The sequence below is a fragment of the Microtus pennsylvanicus genome, chromosome 12 (genome assembly GCF_037038515.1).
Source record: "Microtus pennsylvanicus isolate mMicPen1 chromosome 12, mMicPen1.hap1, whole genome shotgun sequence".
NCBI lineage: Eukaryota > Metazoa > Chordata > Mammalia > Rodentia > Cricetidae > Microtus > Microtus pennsylvanicus.
Window position 1 is genome coordinate 33,732,279 of NC_134590.1, and position 11,117 is coordinate 33,743,395.

The following is an 11,117-nucleotide window of genomic DNA, read 5'->3' on the forward strand; positions in this document are numbered from 1 at the left end:
CCATTTCACTTCAGGGCCCTCTCCGTGGAAAGCCAAAGTCCTCTGTTACTGTGAGGTTAAACCTTGGCTTAAACACCAAGACTGAGCATGACCTGGTCATCCAATTACAATATAGTCTTCAGGCAGGGAGAGAGCTAGCAGACAGGATGGAAACTGATCTTGCCATGGTAACTTAAGAACTGGATCACACCCATCTTGTCACACCGCTATCTAGCTTCTAAGCGTTCCTTTCTCTTCCCCTCCTGGGCTTTTCTTAAATATCCAAAACATTTAATATTTCTGTCCATGGTGATTTCTGCTCTCTGGGGAGGGGGATTCTTCTTTAAGAATTGAAGAGAAAAGTCAGGCGGTGGTGGCATACACCTTTAATCCTAAAACTCGGGAGGCAGAGGCAGGCGGATCTCTGTGAGTTCGAGGCCAGCCTGGTCTACAAGAGCTAGTTCCAGGACAGGCTCCAAAACTACAGAAAAACCTTGTCTTGTTTCAAACAAAACAAAACAAATGAAGGGAAGTAAAGAATAAGAGACTAGAAGGTTAAATTTACAAAACTTCACAAGGGACACTGGCTTTTTGGATTAAATAGAAGAATTTTCAGTTAAACTCTTTAAATTTGCCGTGAGTGTGGAGAGATCTCTTCAACTCTTTGCTCTTCAGTCCTCTTTGCTCCAAGGGAAATGATGCTCGCATCGTAATATTGGGAGTGTTCATAGATGAGACAATCCATCACCAAGACTGGATCAGGCAATGGTGGTCAATGTGGACACTTCGGAATCTGGTAGGAAATAGATATCCTGCGCACAGCTGATAGTCTGGGGCCATGCGGACTAGCAAGGAACAGACTCCAGCAGAATGAACAAACACCAAGAACAGAACAGGCAGGAGGAACACTGAGGCAGACTGCTCATAGCATCTCAGGAGCACGCATGTCAGCCCTGCATCAGGTTGTCTCCTGCATAGGCTCCTTTATATCCACCTCAGTTGGGGTCTTTGACTTATTTATGGGTTCTCATGAGTCTAGAATACTATTTGTGAAAAGAAAGAGTAACTCAATTTTTAAGAGTTATATATACCCTTATATACTCTTATATACTCTTTCAAAGGGTATCACTTTCCTGAGTAGGCTCCACAGACTTCCTTTAAAGAAAGGAAAGGAATCTACCGCAGACCTCCTTTGGAAGAGAGAATGAGGAGATCGAGCCTTCCTGAGGAATCCGAAGGGCCAACAAGCAGGAGAAACAAATGAGAATGTAGACCACGCTGGCCTCGAACTCACAGAGATCCGCCCGCCTCTGCCTCCCAAGTGCTGGGATTAAAGGCATGAGCCACCACCGCCCGGCTAGAGAATATTTAAGTTCAAAACGAAGACCATCTTTCCACTGCTCAGAGCAGTGTGCAGTAGAATGCATGCTTCTCTGTCCCATGTCATCTTACCACTCCCTCCGACTGCTTCCACAGCTCTTACGGTCATTCCCTCGCACAGTGAGTTCACTAGGCCTCCACCACGCGCTGTGGACTCAGCAAGCCTCCCGCAAGGGGATTACTACGTCCTCACAAGAGCATGGTATAGCGTGACAGACAGTGACCGTGCTAGACAGGAAGAGAGATGGGTGCGTGGGTGCGGGGAAGGATTGCAGCTGTAAGCAGGGAGCTTAGTGAAGGCCCCACCAAGCATGGATACCACAGTCTACGGGAAATATGGAAGAGGGCTGCAGACACCCTGGGAAACAGCATTTCGGGTAAACACCTCTGTCTTATTCAGAAAGACCAGTGAGACTGGCGGGGGGACAGGAACAGAGAGGGGAGAAGGAACGAGCTCTGAGAGGCAAGGGGTGGCAGCCACGTATCATAAGGACCTAAGTCAGCAACTGCAGCTCTAGACTTCACCCTCTAGAGGGGGAAGACAATGGAGGGGAGACTGGAAGCCGATTAGATATGTGGGGTTTTTGTTTTGTTTTGTTTTTGAGACAGGGTTTTACTATGCAGCGCTGGTTGTCCTGGAACTCCCTCTGTAGACCAGGCAGGCCTTGAACTCTCAGAGATCTGGCTGCCTCTGCCTCTCCTCTCCAGTGCTGGGATCAAAGGCGTGCACCAATACTTTATATTTGAAAGAATCCATGGCTTCTGATTTGGAAACAAACTGTCTCTCATCCTAATCAGATCCTGTAAAAGTAAGAAGGCACAGTGAAGCCCCCGACAACCCACTCTTAGCCACTTGGCCCCAGAGAATAAAATTTACCTCCATGTAAAAGTCCCACATGACTGTTCAGAGCAGCCGTATGTGCCATTGCCTCAAACTGCTAACCGTCATAACATCCTTCAAAAGAGGACCGACTAAAAGCCTGGGCTACATCCACACCACAGCCTACTACTCAGCCGTAAAAAGGAGCAAACTATCGGTGCATGCAAAAAACACGGGTAGGTCGCAGGATGTTAAACTAAGTGACAGACCTCAAAGGGCATATATAGCATGCAAAGTACATAGCTAGAGGAACACAAGGTGTGCTCCTTGCAAAAAGTAGATGAAAGGTATTACTTTCTGGGATTTCTTTAGACCATTTTTCAACCTCCTGTGAATCTAAAATAATCTTAAAAATACTTCTTTTGCTTTTTTTTTAAGCATTGCAGAAAAAAAATACTGTGTTTCATTGGGACACTGTCGTGTGTAATGACCCTCATTTTTGTAGTTACCTGTTGGTACTCTCTCAATGTCTTTCACTGGTTTGTATTTAACTTTTCAAGCTTGGATAACTGTTAGACATCAGAAAAGGTTCCCTCCTTTGCCCATGTCCCCTCGAAAGTGAATCTTCCTTTATTCTATACAAGTATGTAATTTCTTTTGAAATCATGAGGTGGAATTTGACATAGTCCATGCTACCAAGTCCAAGCCAGATAAAATCTGTAACACGTTCCTTTATGTGTCTGAATAAGAACTACAGTTGTGCCTTTCCTGTAAATAGCTTTTAAAAACATAAACCCGATGGTGATGTCACTCTGTCCTGAGTTCTCAAGGTCCCTCTGCAGTCAGAATGAGCCCTGTATTCTGCTCTCAAGCCCCCTGCATTTGCCTGACCTCCTTCTTTCTGACCCTCAAAGCACCCCACTCAATGGCTGTTGTACCTGTTGTCCTTTGCCCTGGGTTGTTCGTATGAACTGGTTTTCTCCCATGTGAGCTATCAGCCTTTATCAAAGTAACATCGATTGTCTTTGTTAGGGATTCCATTGCTGTGATAACACACCATGACCAAACACAACCTGGAGAGGAAAGGGTTTATTTGGCTTATACTTCTACATCATATTCCATCATTAGAGGAAGTTGAGCAGAAATTTTGGGCAGGAATCTGGAGGCAGGAACTGATGTAAAAGCCATGGAAAGATGCTCCTTACTGGTTTGCTCATCCTGCTTTCTTACAGTACCCAGAACCACAAGCCTAGGGGTATGGCAGTTAGATAGGTATTCTTCACATCTTTCAGAGACCTTCAGAATATGGCATTTAAAATGTTTTAAGAGCTTAAGACTTTTCATGACAATGAAACACATCTGCTCTTGGCAGCACCAAGAGGATGATGAGCATCAAAGAGGCTCCTTATAGAGTTAGCTAGCCATTTGGGCAAGAAACTGCTCTTTCCTGGACTGCTTGATGTTCTGCCATATGAGCTGGACATGCAGGACCCACTGAGAAATGACTGCTAAAGTTCCCTAAAGAAGGTGAGACAGTCCTTCAGGGTTCCTGCTTCATTAAAGAGACTGCCAGACATTCTGCAGGACACAGAAAAAAGTGACTGACAAACTGTCAATATAGGCGGAGCTGTCTTTGAAATTTCCTGTTTCATGGAAAAGTCTGCCAGATACTATGGGCTGGTAGGCTGAAGATGGATATCCAAACATTACAGAAGAACTCTGGGTGACTGTCCAGGCAGTGAGATGTCTCTGTCAATTCTAGAGTTTTGGAAATTGCTTACAATGCACTTCCTGTTTACTTAGGTAATATTATATCCTTCTGTAGTCTTTGATGGAGTTGAAGAATAGATAGTTATAATTATAGTTTTCCTCACTTATGATAAAAGACAAAGTAGATATAAATATTGTAACTATAATTTTTACTCGATACCTGTTTTGTTATATGCAATTTTACTATGTTAAAGTGAAACCTTCCTTTTTATTTAGACAGAAAAGGGGAAATGATGTGGGATTTCCCTCTGTAAGCTGTGAATACCATTGGCTAATAAAGAAGCTGTTTTGGGCCTGTGATAGGGTAGAGCAGAGCTGGGATGGGGGTGGGAACTAAGCTGAATGCTAGAAGAAAGAAGGCAGAGTCAGGAGTCATGGAGTCACTAGAGGAGAAAGACGCAAGTCGCCAGCTGGAACCTTCCTGGTAGGCCACGAGCCTCAAGGTAAAATATAAAATAATAGAAATGGGTTAATTTAATACGTAATAGTTTGCTAGGAATACGCTAGAGTCATTGGCCAAGCAGTGTTTTAAATAATATAGTTTCTGTGTGATTATTTTGGGAGTCGGGGCAGCCGGGAAACAAACAAGCAGCCTCCCTACAACAGTGACTAATTTATCATCTGCTCCTTGTTCTCCCAGGATACCCTGGAATCTGTTGCACTATTATGTCCTTCAGAACCCATAAAGACACCTATCGCATAGTAGACACACAATAAATATTCTGGACTAATACCTGGGTGAATGGCTGATGCATTCAGAGATAGTGAGATCTCTGTCACTGGTAGTCAAGCATGGTTCATACAACCACGTATCCAAGTTGTTAAAAACTGCAGACACGGGTTCAGGCAACTGCGTCATTCCCTTCTAGGCCTGCGTGTCTCTGATTCTACAGCCACCACGCCCTTTGGCTATGCGATCAGCAAAGCGAGGGCATATTCCTCAGTCACTTTCCATGGAATGACAGTACGCGCACTCCTGTGCCTGCTGCAGCATCATCTCAGCATTAAAATGTTGAAGCTAATCAGACATTTAATTTCAAAGTGGAAGGTCATTATCTTGTCACAAAATTTTATTCCAATTACTTTTTTTTCTATTATACGAAATGAATTAAAAGTAGCACAAAACATTGGGAGATCAAACAGTCAATCAGAAGCTCATTAAATATCATTGAAATTGGTGCAATAAAAAGCATTTCCCATGGCTGAGTTATTATTTAAAAGCTATATTCTGGATGGCTCAAGGAATTGAGATGCTGCCAATCAAAAATTTACCCTGTCCATAGATAACCCCTTGGCTTTCACCATCTCTTATTTTTGAGTTAAGAGTAAACATCTAAAAAGATTTGAAGCATGACTGTAGTTGTTATCCTACCCGTCTCTGTACAGCCCCCAAGAGCAGACAGCAGCAAAGTCATTGTCTGATGACTCAGACAACAGAGAGGAGCAAGAAGTTTACTGAGTGCTCCTTACGAAGGACTTTGCAAGTGCTTGGCTCTATTATGTTTGTATCGAAGAGCTGTAAAGCAGCAGCTCAACATTCAAGGGAAAAAGGAAGCAGCTCATTCTTAGCCAAAGGCAAGTGGTCATGGCCCAGGACATAGACTCGGGCTTCTCTGAACAACATGTTCCACGGTAGACGAGGCCTTCTGCGCAGCCACAGAACCAGGAAGGTGATAATCTTCAAAAGCACTAGACAACTGTGGAGAAGCTACCGCAAGGCCGGAAGTGCTTTCTACAGGTTGAGATGTTGGAATGTTCTTCAGAGTGGGCGGGAGCCAAAGGTCCATGAAGGTCAGTGACGTATTGTGAGAGCTTAACCTGGTCACCGGGATGTTAGGCCAGACACAGAGGTTGAAAGTAAATGGCTGTTAAGGAGCCGAGGAGGCTCAGAGTACGTTCGGCCCTGACTGCCCTTCAGTCCACAACCACAGTTCTAATCAGCCAAGGTCAAGCAGCCTGAGGATCTTTAACTCAGTAGATGCTTCCTCTTCAGGGAGATCTGCTGCACGCATGCACACACAGCGCTGAGTTCAGCGGGAGGAATGGTCCTAAGTCTGAAGGAGTGAATGGCTCCACACTTGGGAGTCAGTGCCTGTTCTATTTTCTAAGGGATAATTAACAAGAACGTTACTTTTTTTTTCTTTCCCTCTTTTTCTCCTGATTACTGAGGACTGGACCCGGGAGGGCCTGTCATGACTCTCTCATCTCTGTGTCCTAAGCATCTGGATTACAGGTGCTCTCTCTCTCCACTGCAAACACCATTTCCCGCAGTGCAGGCTAGGGAACGGCCTGTGCGAGGATAGGAAAGGTGACCACTTCAAATTCCTGGCATTTTTCTTCTTCAAGACCTTTCATAAAAAGCAAAGCTAAGCCACTGTCTTAATTCATTCCTGTGATGCTACACTAGGATTCCAAAGATGCGGTAGTTTATAGACACTGTAAGTTTGTTAGGCTTATAGTTCTGGAGACTGGGGAGCTCAAGGGTGCAGGTCTAATGGTTAGAACCTCCCTCCTATGTTATAACACGCAGACAGCATGGTGTGGGTAAGGGAGAGCCACAGATGTCCTGGAAGCTTCAAGCCCTCCACATTTATGCCATCCATGAGGGGCAGTCCTAAGGACCTAGCCACCTTTCATTATGTCCTCCTTCTAAACAGCGTCACACTGGGGATTGTTTCCATGATGTGATATTGGGAGACACACTCACGCCATTTGTATTCTGCCTCTGTCCTCTACAAGGCACGTCATCTTCATATACAAATTACAAATGTCCACCTCAAAAGCCCCCCAAAGTCTAAACTCATTCCAGTGCCAAGCCCAAAGTCCAAGAGTGGCATCTAAATCAGCTAGTTTAATTCATCCTCAGCTACTTCTCCAGCTTGGAATCAGTGAACTCAAACACGTTATCGACTTCGAAAACGCAATTATGGGCCAAGAATGGTGGCCAATATCTGTAAACCCAGCCCTCAGTAATTCTAGTACTTGGGAGGCAGAGGCAGGGGAATCACTTCAAAGACCCTGCTACACAGTGACTTCAGAGCCACTCTAGGCTACAGTGAGACCCTATCTTAAAATCACAAATATGATGGGATGGGGCTTGGTAAATCCAAACCCAAAGGGGTGAACATTTAAATCTGAAGGCTCCAGAATAGCCACCTACCACCTCCTAGATGCGCTTCAGGGTCTGAGCCCCCAAAGTATCAGGTGCCCACTCACAGCCTCTGCTTATTCAGCTTTCCAAGGATAAGACTGGACACCAACTCTACAGTTTGGGGGGACTTTAAAAGCACCTTATTTCCAGACCTACAGTAGGCACTCCCTAGATAGGGCTCTCTGTGGTAACCCTGCCCCTCTGACCGGTCTCTGACTGAAGTCACAAACTGTCCAACATACCTTTGACAGTTGGTCCCATAGCTTGCACGCTGAGTCAGCACACACAGCTACTTGCAAAGCTTACTGCTTCCGCCCTTCTGAGCTAACCTAGTCCAGCTTGAGACACACCCGGAGTAGCCCAGGAATGCTGCGCCAGACTGCAGAAGCCTTCCAAGGTGGCTCTGGGCAGCACGTGCCTTTCTTTAAACCTTGCCTTCAAAGCCTGGCTTGTCTCAAAGATCCCAGACAGTTAAGGCCACTGTCTCATTATCCTGATGAATAGATCCCGAGCACCGGAACCTGAATAATCTCCTAAGCAAAGGGCCACTGGCTAACCCCACAGTACTCTCTCCTGGGCATGCTTTTTCACTCTTACCATGCCAGGCTGCAAATCTCCCCATCTTTCTGCTCTGCATCCCCTTTAATTATAAATTCCATCTTTAAATCATTTCTCTAGTCTCTCGGCCAAAAGAAGCTCTGCAGCCCTCTGAAGGCTTTGCGACGGCATAGCTATTTATCCTGCCAGACATTGTACTTCATTGTTCTTTATGGAGAAGTTTTGCCTTCCACGCACTCCTAAGGCAGAGTTCTGGAGAGCCGAGACGGCCTTTCCTCCAGCTCCTAAAGCTCTGATCCTCATTCCAACCGGAGACTCATTAGAATGCCCTTAACTATCAGCCTGCCCCTCCTTCCTTCTCTCCTACCTCTTTTCTTTTTTAAGTAGGGTGTATGGATATGTATTACAGGTCAGGCCTCTTGATTGTCCCTCCCAAATGAATGCCAGATTAGGGGGATAGCTCTGGGACTACAGGTGTGAGCCACCAAACCCCATTTTTCTAGCATAGATCAAAACCGCTTAACCACTCTTCTTTCTCTACAGTTCCGAGTTCTCACCAGACTCACCATTAATAGCATTCATAGCAACCTAGGCCTTTCACGTTCATTCTCCCAAATTCTTGAGTACTTTGTAATGGAATTGCTGTTGCAATGACCGTCTTCTGTTTACCCACACAGGTATGACAGAATACCATGCACTAAGCAATTTGTAAAGAATGGAAATTGAGAGGTTTTTTTTTTTTTTGTTCCTATTTTGTTTTGCTTTTGCCATTCCAGAGGCCAAGACGTCCAGGGTTGATGGGCATCAACTGCTTAGAGCCTTTTTGCTGTAACATGCAATACAGTGAGGCAGAGGCATCACCCACAGGAGCACCCAAGAATCCAAACTCACATTCCCGTGCTCTTGTAAACAGGCATCAACCCAAGCTTGAGGGCACAGCCCTCATGTGGCAAATGCCTGACCGTAGGCCCCACCCCCCTACACTTCTACAGTGGGGACTAAGTTTCCAACGTGGATGTTTAGAGATGATCCCAACCAAGGCAACCTCTCATTTGAGTGTTTGCATTTGTAGAAATGGCCACTTTGTGGAAAAATGATAGACGGTCCCTTCAGTCAGGAAAGCAGGGAGTATGGCTGCCCGTCTCTCAAGGTGTTTGAGCGGAAAGAATGACATAAATCTAAAACACATACTTAGGGGCTGGAGAGATGGCTGAGTGGTGAAGAGCGCTTGCTGTTCTTGCAGAGGACTCAGGTTCGAGTCCCAGCACCCACGTGATGAGTCACAACCATCGGTGAGACCAGTTCCAGGTCCTCGGGCCACAGGCATCCATGCGGTGCACATGCACACATGCAGGCAACACACTCATACAAGTAAGATTAATAACTCTAAAAGTAAATAAATAAATCTGCGTAGAAGAGATAGCTTCACCATCCCCAGGTACAAGAAGTCATTTCTTTACCAGAGGGCTGAAGGTCTTCTCCCCACCAAGCCTCACCCTAATTTCTTTCCAAAAGCTAGGAGTTCCTGGCAAATTATCGGGGAGTAAAGTGGGAGGGAAAGGTTTCAATGCAAAATTCAGAACCGCTCTCTAGCCGGGAATGTGCGGGGAGGCTTGCTATCATTTATTTCCTCGTGTATCGTTCAGTTTCATCTGTCTCCTGTCCCAGAAGTCACTCCCCCATTCCTCACTTCTGCGCCTAAGAGACGTCTCCCTGGCATCTCACTTGGTCTCCTTCCCCAGCCTTTCATTATTTCTCAACTGTCCCTCTCACGCTCCTCTCCCTTTCTTCCTGGTGATCCACGTGTCCTCATTTAGCAGTTTTCAGAAGCCAGGGAGAAGAAAACGTTGCAAATAATGTTAAATATGATTAATATCTTGAATTCCTTGAAATATGACATGCATGAGTTACAATGAAACCTCTTTTATTTCCCCATGAAATGCTTTTGCATAATGAGAAAGAAAATGTCCTCTATGCCCTAATCAGCCCTGACAGTTCCTGGACTCCCAAATACTTTTATTTATGGCATTATTTATTTCATCTCTAATAAATGGAGGAGGGGCACAGCACTATCTGAGGAGCTTACAGAGGAGAGGACAGTCTGGGGAGGGGGGTCGACACAGGCTCTGAAACAGTAAGGAAGAACTCTTCAGAAGGAAGGGAGACCTGGGAAATGGGAGGTCAAAGACTTGGACCCCAGAAGAAAATGGGTCACTTTGCCAAGACTAAAACGATAGCTCTGAATAAGAAAGTCACTCCGGATTGCAGAGATGAGGGTCATCCATCAAGGACCTGGATAGTGATGAACGAGGCTGGAACCCAAGCTTGGGAGGAGGGGATGCTGGGGCTGGAGTAGGCCTATTGAAGGATGCTTCCTGCGAGATAGTAAGGAATGACTGGCAGACGCCAGAACCCTTCCTTGTGTTTCAAGGACCTTATGGGGGTCCTCCTGCAAACTACTGGAGGGTCTTCCTTCATTCAAACAAGTATTGAGACCCCGTGCTCCCCAGAACCCCTTGGTTGCGCCAGCTGGAATGAACAATGTAGAAAGTGAGATCCCAGGCCACCTTGGTCTTGCAAAGTATACGCATAAATAATAATAATGTTCAAAGCAATCATCAGCTCCGAGGGAAGCGTGAGGTCATTTTGTTCCCTTTAATTGCACCGTCTACCAGCTATTTTAAATTCTGAAGACCTGCCTGCATCCGTGCAACTCACTCACAAGCTCCTCTGCGTGAATTTGGATAATGCCCTTTAATCTTGCGGAGCCTCAGTTTTCAAATCTGTAGAATGGAGAGAAGTAATGGCGTCCCTCGGCTCTCTCCCAGCCCCCTATGGAAAACAAGTGAAACGGTGTGCAAGCCCAGGGCCCTGAGCGCTTTCAGGTTCAGCCGCCAAACCTGGGACAGCAAGACCCTAAGGCAGGACAAGCCTCCCAGCAGCCCGTGCCAAGTCCTGCAAGACGTTCTTTTCCGAAGGTGGGGGGGGGGGTGTAGTATCCTTCTAGAAGAACTTACCGTCCACCCTTGCACTCCGGCGACCCCGCCCTAACTTCTAGGTACCACCCCCTTCGTGCACTCCGAGAGTTGGGAGGTCACGCAGGAGGGCGCCGGGAACTCATTTGCAAAGCTCGGACCCGGCCGGCAAGCACGGCCGCCTCTCGTCCACAGCAGAGAGACCCGGGAGCCCACCTCTTCCACCTGTCCCCAGCAGGACGCCCTCCAGGTTCCGTCCCCCACCCCATCCCCGTCCCCACTCCACCCCCCGTCCCGCCACCGGGTCCCCCCAAGGGCCGCGGCCTCCCCTCCCTCCCCTCCCCCCACGACCCTGTCCGAGGCGCCGCTCGCGCGGGCCGCCCCGGCGCCAGGCCCCGCCCCGCCCCCATCATCATTAGCAGATATTACCCTAAACACTTGCTCCTTACCTCCTTTCTCCCTCCAGGCATTGGCGAGGCGGGCT

At 46.7% G+C, this 11,117-nt stretch overlaps 1 long non-coding RNA gene across 1 annotated transcript; it reads right to left on the reverse strand.

Moving 5' to 3' along the window:
• Nucleotides 1-1,399: 1,399 nt before the first annotated feature.
• LOC142832624 (uncharacterized) lies at nucleotides 1,400-11,089 on the reverse strand. Its single transcript, XR_012907244.1, has 4 exons — nucleotides 11,063-11,089; nucleotides 10,358-10,441; nucleotides 3,118-3,252; nucleotides 1,400-2,160 (listed from the first exon to the last, which is right to left on the reverse strand). It is a non-coding gene; the product is annotated as an uncharacterized LOC142832624 (long non-coding RNA).
• Nucleotides 11,090-11,117: the final 28 nt, after the last annotated feature.